Genomic DNA, 14,120 nt, shown 5'->3' with positions numbered 1-14,120 from the left:
TGCCATGTTAGTTAGAAATGGAATTGTTCAACTTTATGTAATGGATCATTCAAACTGATTAGATTATCAGATTTGCTTCTAGAACACTGTATGAAGTAAATGAACAATCAGCTCTGACAACAAATGGCGAGTAACCAGCTCATGATTCATGCCAAAAATCATCTTGTTAGCTCCATTTTTGTTAGCACACCAAAATCACTTCTCTTCTTTATGAATACAGTAATGAATTATTGAATGATTAAATGAATCAAAGAATAAAGGTGAAAAAAAAAAAATTACTGTGGCATTTGCATGCACTATAATGCAAACTCAATTCATCACCAGCAGCATCATCATCATAAAAAAAAAAAAAAAAACCCTTCATCACCTAAGGGCAAGTTGGAACAGCACTCAGTGAACTGTCTGCAGAAACATGCACTGTAGATCTTCAGATTATTTGCATGCAGCAATGCCTGTGTTCATGATTACAAGGTTTGATTTGATGAGCAAATGATTTATCAACTCCTAAAAAATTACAATATCTATACTTTATAAAAATCTGTTGTGTGATGTGAAAGTGGTTAATATTTTGTATTACATAATATATTATGTTGCAGTTCAGTGCTAAATTATTTACACTAATTGTACTCACCTTTCTCTCTGCTGATGGAAACTGTCAGAGATCAAAGGTCAAAACACATTTTTACAGTTACATAACTCTGATATAACAAATGAGCATTTATATACATATTTATCATGCAGCACTCTGGTTGAAAATCATAATTCCATAAATTAATAAATAAAAACATAAAAAGTGATCCTCATTGCCAAGAACATGTGTAAAGTTGTGCGCAGAACAAGTTTTCATTTACAATACAGATTCCTGTCAAGTGAGCTGATGTAATGGATGCTCTGAGCAAAATGGTTAAAATAATGCTTTTTTAACGTGTTTGCATGAATTTGATACATAACAGGCTCAGGCCTTGCATCTCTTCACAATAGCAAAATAGTTCAGTTTCAGGGCTTTTCATGGGCCACCTCTGAAACAACATGTATCATTGATTTGAACTAAAACAAACACCATATACAAAAACATTTTCATTATTATGTAAAATAAATATTATAAACATTATAAAATTATTGTTACAAATGCAATAAAACAAAACAGTATTTTTTTTTATTCAGTTTCACTGTTTTGTTTAGTTAAAGTTCCACATTTCATAAATTAATAAAAGTAATAAATAAAAATGTATAGTAAATCCAAAGTTGCAAAAAATAAAAATAAAAAGATTATTGGAGTGTGTTATACAGTTCATAATTCCATGTTTAATTAATTGTGTTACTTGCCAAGATTTTATTATCTCTGTATGCATATTGAAAGATTTTTCACTCAGAATCAGATTTCTTAAATGTATAATGTGTGTGTGAGTGTGTGTGTGTGTGTGTCTGATACATATGTGTTTGTAGTGTATGTTTATTATGCATATATAAAGACACACACACACACACACACAGCATATATTTTGCAAATATTTACAGTACATGTATTCAGATGTACAGTATATATTTATATTCATATAAATTCTATCATATATAAGTATATTTAATATATAAACTAGACAATTGTCTCAAATACATACATGCATGTGTGTGTGTGTGTATTTATATATTCATAATAAATATAAAAACATACAGATATATTATGTAAACAAAAACGTTTATTTTGGTTGCGAATAATCATATATATAAATATTAAATTTGGTCCATTTGACTGTAACTTTATTTTAAATTCTTTAAAATCCTATATTTTTATACAGATTTAAAGGAGAAATAAAAATGACTTTTGAACCCCTCTTCTAAAAGAGTGGGAAATTACCAAGACACTTTTGTCAACTGGTTAAAACTGGTTTCTCTGTACTGATTCAGTGGCAATTTAGATATGACTAAGTTTCCCTTCAGCATTTGACCTTAAGTGGAATTGTAAGGAAAGAACTTTTCACAGGCACACACTAACCATCCACTAGCCTCTGTCCACCAGGGTCTAAACACACAGAGCCTGAGGGAGTATAAAGGGCTCTTTCTGTCTCAGCTCAGGGCCAGAGCGCACCGAGAGCTCAGTCACTCAACATACAACCTGTGCTCTGTGTTCAACAAAGAACTCCCACAGAACACATTCCCTCAACCCAGCGAGTGAACTTAAACATGAGAAACAATCGAAAATACTCAAATTGTACATTTGAGAAGACTCTGTGAGGTAAAAATTTCTAGACAGTGGCAGGACTGTCATTCTGGGATTGTAACCCGGTTATTTTCACTGTGGTCTACCATGGTGGGTACCAGAATGAATACTGGTTAAACATTGCTTCCATTTTAAGAGCGTCTACATCTGTAATGTCCACATTGTGCATGATGAAAGCCAAACGGGGCACTGCTGCTAACTTTATTTGAATAAACAGACATAATAAGCCTACACAAGCATGAAATAGCTTTGGGCAGATGTTCATAAATGCCTAGACCTTTGTAGTGATGTTATTAAGCATTTAAAAGCTTGTGCTGGAAGTTTAAGAAATCATACACCTACAGTAGATCGTTGACTATTGCTGTGTAGGCTAATGTAAGTCTCATATCCTGGTTTATGTGCAAACTAAACCATGTTCAAAAGCCATGCTTATTTTCATGTCTCTAGAGGTCAAATTTCAGTTTAACACCTAACAAAGTGGATCACAAACTGGGCGGCAGGAAGTCTCTATACATTTTCCCCTCACATTTCAAACCTTTCCTACACCCTTGATCATAAACGTTCTACATTACAAGCGGTAATGGCTCTTTCCTTATGTTTAGCAGTGGTTGGAAACTCACCCCAGGGCCCTTTCAATTATTCAAAGCGGGGTTGTAGATGTGAAATCTCACAGTAGTTCATTCACTCTTATTTAAGAATGCCATTTTTTCTGGGCAAGCATTTTATACCTAAGGAAGCATCAAGTTCTTTTTTTCTATATAGAATATTACCCTAGATTCAACGGTGGTCACTCATCAACTATCTACTTTTTTGAATAAACTGTTTAGATGGGATGGTGAGGTTAAAAAGTGAACTTAGACTTGAAATAAACACGATCTGAAGAACTTGTGTAACTATGGAACTTAAGTATATTAATAATAATAATAATAATATTAATAAAAACAAAAAGTAAAACTTATGTTTGAGCAAAATTCTGAATTCCGAAATACTGAAAAGTTCATGGAGTAAGTATTTTTACATGACTTTTTAAAAATGACGGGTAGTTGGTGTTTTGTATGCGTTTGGCCAATCAGCGTACACTTACATCACTGGTAGTTCCTATCGAATTGTTTTAGACTCCTAACAGAGTTCCTAGGACTAAATCCGTTCCTAGTTCCTGGGGTGCGAATGTGACAGAGGCAAGCGAGTAGGTGCTGTGCAGGTAAACCTCACTCCCCTTATCTCAAGAGACACACTAGCGACTGATGCTAGAGGCTGTGCCCTTTAGCATCCTTGCTAGTTTGTCTGCCTCCCATGGCTGAGACCCAGGTTCGAGACCCACTCGGAACGATAATGAGGTGTGGCGGTGATCATGGACCCGGGAGAGAGGGGTTACATTGGTGCCGTGACCTGGGTGGGAGGGAGGTTTAGTGGGGTGAGACCCACTCGGAATGAGAATGAGGTGTGGCAGTGAGGACTCGGGAGGGAGGGGTTACACAAACACGCCAAAAAGCAGGTAGTTCTGCCAGTAGTTCTAGGAACTATAATGGTGCCTCCAGTGCAAAAGCCCCTATAGAACAACCATTTTTAGTTACTCTAAGAACCATTAAGTCAAAGGTTCTTTAAAGAACCATTTCTTTCTTCCCTTTTAATAATCTGAAGAAACTTATTTTGCCACAAAGAACATTTGAACTGAATTTGTGAAACAGAAAGGTTCTTCAGATCTGAAAGGTTCTTTATGGAACCATTTAGTAAAAAAAAGGTTCTTCTATGCCATCATGAAGCACCTTTGTTTTTGAGAGTGTAGCTTGATTGGGATATACTCGAAACAATTTACATTTAGCAAGACAATAGAAGCAAATTAAAAACAATTTATGTATTTTTTTTTATCCATTTTAATTTCATTTCACTGCAATATGCATCTTTTTTGTGCTTTAAATTCATAATTTAAATGTATCATTCTCAGTTCAATTCTGAATGCCACACAACTTACTTTTGCATCAGGTCCACAAAAAGGCTATGCACTAACAATCTTCTAAAACCACATGAAGAATGCTATGACACATAAACCCACTATATTTAAAAAGCAATTTGGTTTCAGCGATGGTGAACAGCACCGGGTCTTACATAGCTGTGACCGCTGGATCTTTGAGGAGCACCAAGGATGTATGGCGAGTGAAAACTGTAAAGAGGTCAGTGAGTCAGTCATTGGAGGTCAAACCAAATGATCCCAGATGGACCACAGGAAGGGTGAGGTTAGCAGGAAGCACCCAGTGTCTTAGGACATGAGGTCCCAGGGTACAATAGATGGGTGGTCTGGCACTGCAGGACGGTATTCACAACCCCCCAAAGTAGCCAATATGGACAAGTCCATGAAAGATCCATTCGTCAGGCCTTTTAGAACATGAAATATGATCTTGGCATTGATATGATCTGCCAGCGTCAGGGAGCCAAGGCCTTGGCATCTCTCTCTAGAACAGGTCAAAAAAGACATCATATGAAAGATCAGATCATTTACTCTCCTATTGCTGACTTTAATAAGGCCACAGTCCATCAACCTCGTCTTCTCCCTGCTGTCACTCTCTCCATTGCTTACTCACACACTTTAGAAATATATTCCATAAAGTTTAACAAGTACATAACTCAAACATACAAAGGCTCTTGAGTGCTCCTACAAACTTTATGTTTTATTTAGCCAAACAGATAAAAGTGTGGCTGTCACTGAGCGCTTATTTAAAGAGCAGTAAACATTTAGGGGGACCACACATGTCTACCCATCTGGCTCTGGGTGTGGAAATGCATTTACAATTCATGGGAAGTCTTTGCAAGCCTAACATAACCTAAAATCCCAATATTATTAATTTGAGTTGTTTCTTTGACAAAATGTTTAAAAGTTATGAAATACCCCTGCCATGATCGTAAACATTTTTGGGAATGGACAGGCTTTAATGTTACGTGTTTAACTTAATGTGTTATTTTAAACATGAAATATAAAAACATTAACATGTTTTGTAATGCATTACAATTATAAGTTTATTTTAAAGTGTAGATAAGTTTTTTTTTAAAGGGTTAAGGATGACTAACATGGGAGAGCCTTATATCTTCAGTATGTTTAAACACTCTTCCAGCTCAGTGTAAACATCACATTCCTCTTCATCCCTTACAAAAGAAGAAGCGCCTCATACACAAACCACTGAGCCAAAGCCTACAGAACCTCTCAATAATCATGTAGGTTAGATAGATAGATAGATAGATAGATAGATAGATAAATAGATAGATAGATAGATAGATAGATAGATAGATAGATAGATAGATAGATAGATAGATAGATAGATAGATAGATAGATAGATAGATAGATAGATAGATAGATAGATAGATAGATAGATAGATAGATTGATAGATAGATATAATTGCATTTAAAAGATTATAGTTCTGCGCATATTCATACCCAGAAATTTCTGTCTGAACTTGTTCAGTCAACAAACCCCGGTATATATATACACATACTGTACAGTATGCCCTTACACATTTTCCATCCTCAGGGTGATGTCTTTTTATTTGCCCAAGATGATTTCTATACTGGTTATAGAAGAATCTGGAAAGATCTTCAGTGTAACAGCGCTTTATCGGGTGCTGCGCACACATCGCCAAAGCAAACCAAAACTGGCTAACATTGGTTTTGCTAAATAAAGAGGTAACACTTTATTTTGATAGTCCACTTTAGACATTCTACTAGCAGTAAGTAACTTTGCAACTACATGTCAACTAGCAGTTAGTAGAGTATTAGTAGACTGTCTGCTTAATATCTTCTAACACTTTCTTTGTCAACTAACTGTCAACTTATACTAAGCCTAAACCTACCCCTAACACTAACCCTAAACCTACCCTAACAGTCTACTCTGCGTGTTAGTTGACATTTAGTTCCAAATTTCTGACATTTAGTTGATATGTAGTGGACATGTAGCTACAAAGTTACTTATAGTCAGTAGAATGTCTAAAGTGGACTATCGAAATAAAGTGTAACCAATAAAGATATGATGAATTAATTTCATACTAACTTCCATCAGTTTCTTTTTGATGAATGCTTTATTCCGTTTCTGGATGTTGCATGTAATCCAGTCCTTTCTCACATGCATCCACATACCAAAAACTCAAGCTCCGCCAATGGGCATGATGCTCGGTTGGCAATGGTTGTGCCAATTATTTCATGCTCTCTGATGCTGTCAAATGCAATAACCTAATCATCTGATGAGAACTCTGCATGAAGTCTGCTGTTTGCTTAATATAATTACAGCTAATTGATTAAGAAGTCAAATGATGTGGGAGACTGGCTCGTAAAGCTCATTGCCAAAAGACATTCATTAATGAATCAAAACCCTGAAGTCTTTTTTTTAATCACCATTCTGGTCTACAGTGAATTCCTTCTCTATATCTGCAGCATTATTGGTAGATGTCATTCTTTAAAATGGCTAAAAACACATAGGTGGAGTCTGTCACCCTCCTCCCCATGCATAACACAACAACTCTGAATTTATCTGACTGCTCCAACGGCTAATTATATTTCCATTCTCGATAAACGCAGCTTGACTGAACATTTTGGCAGCATCTGGAGTGTAAAACAACAGCTCACTGATACAGGAAACATCTGATCAAACACATCAGGAACTCCAGACTGATTCAACAAAGCACTCCGACACACCAGGGAATATTTGCCCAGCCTCTGATACAGAAGCACTGATGCACAAGGTTCCAACCTGCTGATGTTACTGAGCACTTGCTTGTGGTTCCAAGAAAAACCCATAGGAAACATCACGAAAGAGATCTCTTTAATGTCTCAGTTGTTCTTAGCAATGGAGAGCAAGCCTCTTACTTCTCCGATGTTTTTTTTCTACAGAGGAACAAAAACAGATGTATCTCATGTATCTTTTCTAAATTTCAGAAGAGACCTCAACAATGTCTCAGACAGTGCTCAGATTGGCCAAGACACCAAGTCTCCAATCAAAAGTCAGAGATCAAACTTTGAATCAAATGTTTCTTATCAAAAACTTCTAAAACCTAATAATCTGGTCTATACACCCTACATTCGTCTTCTGGACCAATACTTTTATTTCTATGACATTTAGCCCAAATGCCTTAGAATAAACTTTTCTACAGTAGTTCCACCAAAAACCTTTTCGTTTTTAAGCATGGCTGCTGGTTTGAGTTGGTTTAAGCTGGTCCTTAGCTGGTCATGAGCTGGTTTAATCTGGTTCTTAGCTGGTCATGAGACAACAATTGTTCTTGAAAATGGTTCTTCTTTTATCAAATGATGAAAAATCATAATGGTTTCAACTGTAAGTGAAAAACCATGTCTAAAGACTGGAATAAGTTCTGAAGTCTTAAAAATATTCTTGAATACATTCTTGGTGGTGAAACAAAGCTTAAATCTGTGGTAGCTGCAGAGAACACAGATTTTTAGATATAATATGTATATAAAATATGTCTTGCGTTCAGGATGAGGGAAGTGAAGACAACATTTTAATGACAACTTTCCTCTCTTAGAGATACTAAAATAAAACCAAATCTCACACACACTGATCACTGAGTAGCTGTAATCACGGTCTCTTAAATTACTATCCCTCTCTAGAACTGTTCTGTGATTGCACGCCAAGAGTTCCTTAATTACAAATGCTCATGTAAAGACAAAAATAGAATTAAAACGTGATGATTAATTACTGAACTTTAGCAGAGCTGGATGACTTATTGTAAAATTTACACAAGAAACATATCAGTCAATATGATTGCCGTAGGAACAGAAGTCCCGCCATTCACTTTAAAAAAAGCTGACTTGCCATTTGGTATTAGTGACCTTAGCGCTGTCACCCATAACAAACTAAGTCCCACCTTAGGTCTAGCTGCATTGCTAGTCTTGGCTCTGTTCAGACCTGCACTGCCTCCCCCTCCTCTCTCTTCCTCTCCAAGCCGCCTGATCTCTGCCTTGTCCCAGTCATGCTCCACCCGCTGCTAGCCACTTACAGCCCCAACCGACTGCTTTATTTAGTACACTGCCAAACACAGTCGGACCTTTGGCCTGTGTCCGTTTCAAAACCAATGAAAGTTAATTAAAATTAATATTAAATTAATATATCTTGTTGCTAAAAAAAGGACATTATTTTGTTCATTTGGTGTAATGTAATGTGTTTATGCAGTTTCAGGTAAAAAAAAAAAAAAAAACATTATTTTCCACACAGTGTACCTTATTGTTTCTCCTCTATGCCATACCTTTCTGAAACGTGTTGATTTTTACAAAGCGTGTGCTCTGATTGGCTAGCGATCTATTGCATTGTGATTGGCCGAATACCTCAAGCATGTGACAGAAATGTTACGCTCCTTACCATATTGTGATGCCGTGTCCTGGTGCAATGAAACAAAAACAATAAAACCCATTGCAAACGAGGCATTTGTTGCATCCAATGGGGACATAATTACTGATGATAATGACTTATAATGTCTTTTTATGCGTTGTGTTGCTTTGCAGTTGCATTGCATCGCTTCACGCCACCTAAACATAAAACCAAGTCTGCATTTGTGATGAGAAAACGACAAACAATAGGTGCTACTCTACACTGCTTTAAATTTGCATTTGAATCATCAGTGGCAAATTCTGTAAATACGAAAACATGCTTACAGGTTTTGAGTCAGACCAGCAGGCATTGTACGCTACTCTCCTAGGTTCAGGAAACATTCCTTCTTAAAATGCGCTGCACGCACTCATATATTTGTGTTGGATCATTCTGGAACAATTTTTTATATAATTATAATTAAATATTTAATCAATTAAATACAAATTAACATGAAAACCTTCTAAAAATATCTCATGACATGATTATGAATAATCATTGTTTTGTGTAAACTGTCATAAATTTGTTCTATATATCACCATCAGAAAGCATCAACTACACACACACACACACACACACACACACATATATATATATATATATATATATATATATATATATATATATATATATATATATATATATACACAATAAATGTAATACCACACCTGATGCACAAAAGCTAAGCTTCCCACTCAAGACCATTTTTCAAGGCAGACTATCAATGCACCCTTCTTTAGGTAACCACATATCAATGTTGGATGTTGTAATCAATAATTTGTGTCCATGGGGATGTCGAATATAATGACGTTTTTCATTTTCAATATGATTTATCATAGAGGAACTATGAGGAGTTATGCTGGTACAACCCATATGCATTTTTACAATTATGTCTTGGCGTACATTTATTCAACAAAATGTTGGTCGATTGCATGTTAACAGGTAATGAAAATCTCTATCATGTATTCAATTTTTTACTGCTTCAAAGAAAAGATTGTGGAAAGCAACTGAATTAACTTAAATGAAGCCTTGGTTTTATATGAAATAATGTATTTGCATGATTTTATGTTCAAATATGGAGAAAAGTGATACGAATACAAACCAGTTGACCATTAACATTTCCATCTCTCTTTAAAGCTAATGAGTGGTTTATAGAGTAAAAAAAAGCAAAAACACACATCCAAAAACACCCCTCATGCAAGAAAATGTCTCTATTGAAGTAATCACAACATTCCAGCAGCTTCAAATACAGGGGGTGTAGCCCCAGAAAAAATAACTTTCCAACATTTTCATCACTAAAGGGCTTTAACAACAAGGACAGCAGTTTAAATGGCGAGGAGGCAGACCCTCATCTTTCAAAAGACAGACACTTGAACCACCAGCGTGTCTATGCTTGTCATTTTCAAATGGAAAAGCTCTAACACTCTGCAGATGCTTCAAAATCCCTTAGGCTGTTCCTCAGTGCAGTATATGCATTTATGATGGCTAAATGTTTTAACTGCAGCAAAATAAAATATATAAGTCACTACATGTAGTATGTAACACAAGCTAGGTTTAGCGAGGAACAGTTTAGCTAAATGCTAACAAGCATGTTTTCCTGAATTGTCTGTTCTATATGGACTCTTTTTCTTTCAGAATGCTGATGCTGATACTGAAACTCAAACTAACTTAGTTTAACCTAAAGTATGTTTCTAAAATATGTTTATCTCGGAAAAAGGAAACACAAGCTAATTTCATTAGCATTAAAGACTCTATATAACTGATCACACTCTAGAACAGGATCCAAAACAATGATTCATAAAGCTACATGACCTACATTTCCAAAAAAATTGCTAAATTATGTCTGGAAATTTAAATAGACCTGCAACCTGTCTGTGATGTACCACTCCATGATTTTTACATCTCTCAATCCTATTCAGGTGCCCACATCAAGGACTTCAAGGTTGTCTACCTACTCAATAAAGACGTTTCAAGAGGAAAAAAGACAGAATCAATTGTGCAACTTCAAAGTGATCACTGATGGCACAGTTAGGGTGAAGGAGGAGACCGCTATAGCGGTTATGGTGAACGTGTTCATGGCCATGTGGTCCACACAGCTGTGAGGGGTGGGGCGCAGCATCACTGAGATAATTGCTGGCTGGGACAGCTCTGCCTGGTAGGGCCTTTGCATTGGGCGAGGTGCATGGAACGTAGATCAAACGAAAATATACAGCTAGACTGCTCAGCAAATATCTTATTAGCGTGGCTCGGAAGCCAAAATAGCATGATCTCCTCATGCATGAACATTGTGGTCACCTTGAAACTTTATAAAGTACTCTAAGTTGAGTAATAAATGGACGTAGCAATAGCAATTAGCTGTAGTTAGGGTTTGGCATTGAATGCTATTCCTTACTTTAATAATCCAGCCTGGTCTAATCTTAACTCTAATAAGGCCATCAATAATTTGGGGTGGAAATTTAACCTCGTTTAGCCATTTAAATGATTCATTTAAATGATATACATCACTTTCTAGTCTATGATTATTCTGAGTATAACCATAAAATCACTGCAAAGTCTTCATGGCAAGAGTAAAACACAGAGTACCTCCCAGCCCAAAGGACATGGTTTGATTTGTGAATCTCTTATTTTTCTCTGAAGCATACAGCGCCTTGCCTCACATTCCTTTTAGCACTTGTTAACAAACTCAACATATATCTTCCACAAGAGGACGTTGAAACATGAGAATGAGGTCAGAAATTGAACACCCTGAGTAATTTGTGCGCGAGGCTTTTTTTGAAAACATCCCAAATGATTCTAATCTGATATTTCATGTTGATGCAGGGTTCGTTTTAAGCCTGGCTGACCTGTCAAAACAGTTCTATGATAAACACGGTCAAAACAACACAGATCAAAGCTCCTGTGATCAAGGAAATGATGCCACAGAACTTCTATAATTGATGGTCTAAAACCACGGTTAAAAGCTAAATATGGAGAGCAAAGATAAAATTAAAGCTTGAAACAACTCAAATGTTTCTTCAGTCCCGTTTTTTTTTCTTCGTAACTTTCATTTAACTTAATTCTCCGCGGGATCTTTCCCATTATGTCATTCGCAATGGCAAAATGGTTTCATTATGGAATCATTGTACAGAAAATCACTGTCTGGAATCTGAATAAAAAGTTACACACTGGAGCAAAAATTGGTCTGAATCATTGAAGAACAATTGTAATCTCAAATCACTGAAAAAAATAAAATAACTGAAGCACAGTCACTGTCTGAAATCACTGCAGCACAGGCACCATCTGCAATCATTGGAGAACAATCAGTATCTTAAAACTCTTGAGTACAGCTACTGTGAAATCTTTGGAAAACAGTCGCAGTCTGAAAACAATGCTGAAGAGTCACAGTTTGAAAATCACTCGATAGCAGACATTGTCTGGAAACACTGCAGTAAAGGTAGCTTACTGTCTGAAATAGCCTGAGATCACTGGCACACAGGTGCCATCTAAAATCACAGGATAACAGTCACTGTCTGTAAACACTGGAAAACAGCCACTTAAAACACTGGAGCACTGGTATTATGCACATCTGCTGTCTGGTTCATATTCACAAGCCTCGGTGTCTTTTGTCATGATAAAATATCAAAACGAGCAAAGCATGACAAAACAGAATGTTTAAAGAAACCCAGGCTTGCTTGCTTCCATTGTATTGAGCTCACATCTGCAAAGCACATTGCTCAGGAATCTGGCTTTTGCTGATATCACCATCATATGGACCGGATTTACTGTTGTCCTGGGACTAATTAAAGGACTGATAACTCTAATCCACTCCACTGGCGCATTGTTACATCTGTCTTAATTACAACCCGAGTGAGACCCAAATTACCCCAAAGTAGAAGCTAGTGTCGACGGCATGTTGTTTGGACACTGGCAGGTGCTGAAGGCCTGTTAAAGAGAAAGTCAGAAACCGACAGAAAGAAGGTGAGAGAAAGACGAATGACGACACATACAGTATTTCTTCTTGGTTTTCTTGATGAATGCTTGTACTCAATGACATGAGGAATTACTTAGTAAGTGGCTTCCTTCATCTGTAAAATAACTTCTGATGAAATCTTTCCTTTCACTTTTAGAGATAGGAAGACAGCAAAGGGAAGCAGTGGTATCAGCCTCGTTGTCAGCGTGATTTAAAGTGTAAGCAGTTTGCTAACTTTAATCACACACTCGATCTACAATACCATTCCAGTACTTTTTACTTCAGTTAAATCCAATTAAGTTACATCACACTTGAACTATGATTTAAACTTGCTATTGATCAAAATAATTTATTTTTACGGGAAGAGACATTGTCATTATAGAGAGAATTCAATTAGACAAAAAACGCTTGCAAGTACAAGATGAGTCACAAGTATTTTTCATTTCCCCCAGAAAGACAATTGTGAATTGTAGATGCTACTAATGCCACAAAACTCCAAATTCTGTTCAAAACAAGACCACATTTATTTACTCACTTCTTTAAGAGTGTTTACGCTACTGTGCAGAATATAAAAAAATTATAAGCATCTTAAAATAACTGTAAAAAAAATAAATAAAAAAATAAGATGTGTTGTTTTTGCTTCCCTTTTATGTTTTATGAGACAAAATTTCTTTGCTAGGAATTTATGAAAATGGGAAAAGCACACATCCATTCCCAAATAGATTAAACAGGAAATTTGGGATTGTTTATCTGTTTATTTACTTTCCTTTTGACATAAAACTGTCTGTGTCTGTTTCTGAACATTTGGGATTAAGAATTCTTTGCCTACAGCACGGACAGCAGGCTTGTTTTAGAGCTGTCCTATAAATTACAGCTCGAGGAATGTGGTGTCTCTGCTTGTGTTGATCCAGAAAGCACTTTTACTGCAGACAAGCCTGTTACACTGATCTCTAGCCCCCCATCCTTACCCAAATTAATGTTTGTTACTGGCAAACAACTCAGACTGGCTCTACTGTCCCAAGGCAGAGTGCAGTGCGTCTGTTTGTAGAGCTCAACCCTGGATGCTTAAACACGGAAGCTCACTAATAAACATTTTCCTGATTTCAATGTTCATCATATTTCAGGTACAAAGTTCAGAGTTGGCTTTTAACCCTTTTAAGGTCTTCATTTGTTAATTGGTTTGTTTTAATACAGTTATCTCAAATTTAGCTCATTATAAAAATTTAGATTCAACTAAAATTAACTACTGTGGATTTTTGTCCATTAACCTCTGCAGCTGCTAATGTAGTAGTAGCAATCAACGTTATTAGATTATAATTTATTTTATACTAAAAAAAAAATAAAAAAATAATAATAATAATAATTATATTAAACAAACAAATGAACAAATTAAGTAAATACATAAAACTACACAGTTTACCTGCAAAAATGAACCCGTAAAAGAGCAGGACAAAGCTACAGATAAACCAAAAAACAATTAAATAAATAAATATAAAAATAAACAAACAAACAAGACAGAAATTAATGTGTATCAAATCCATTTAAATAAGCAGCCAAAAATATAGTGTTAATATAAAATAATTTATATATATA

Source organism: Carassius gibelio, chromosome B24 (assembly GCF_023724105.1).
Source record: "Carassius gibelio isolate Cgi1373 ecotype wild population from Czech Republic chromosome B24, carGib1.2-hapl.c, whole genome shotgun sequence".
NCBI classification, from domain to species: Eukaryota; Metazoa; Chordata; class Actinopteri; order Cypriniformes; family Cyprinidae; genus Carassius; species Carassius gibelio.
Note: the sequence above shows the minus strand (reverse complement) of the source record.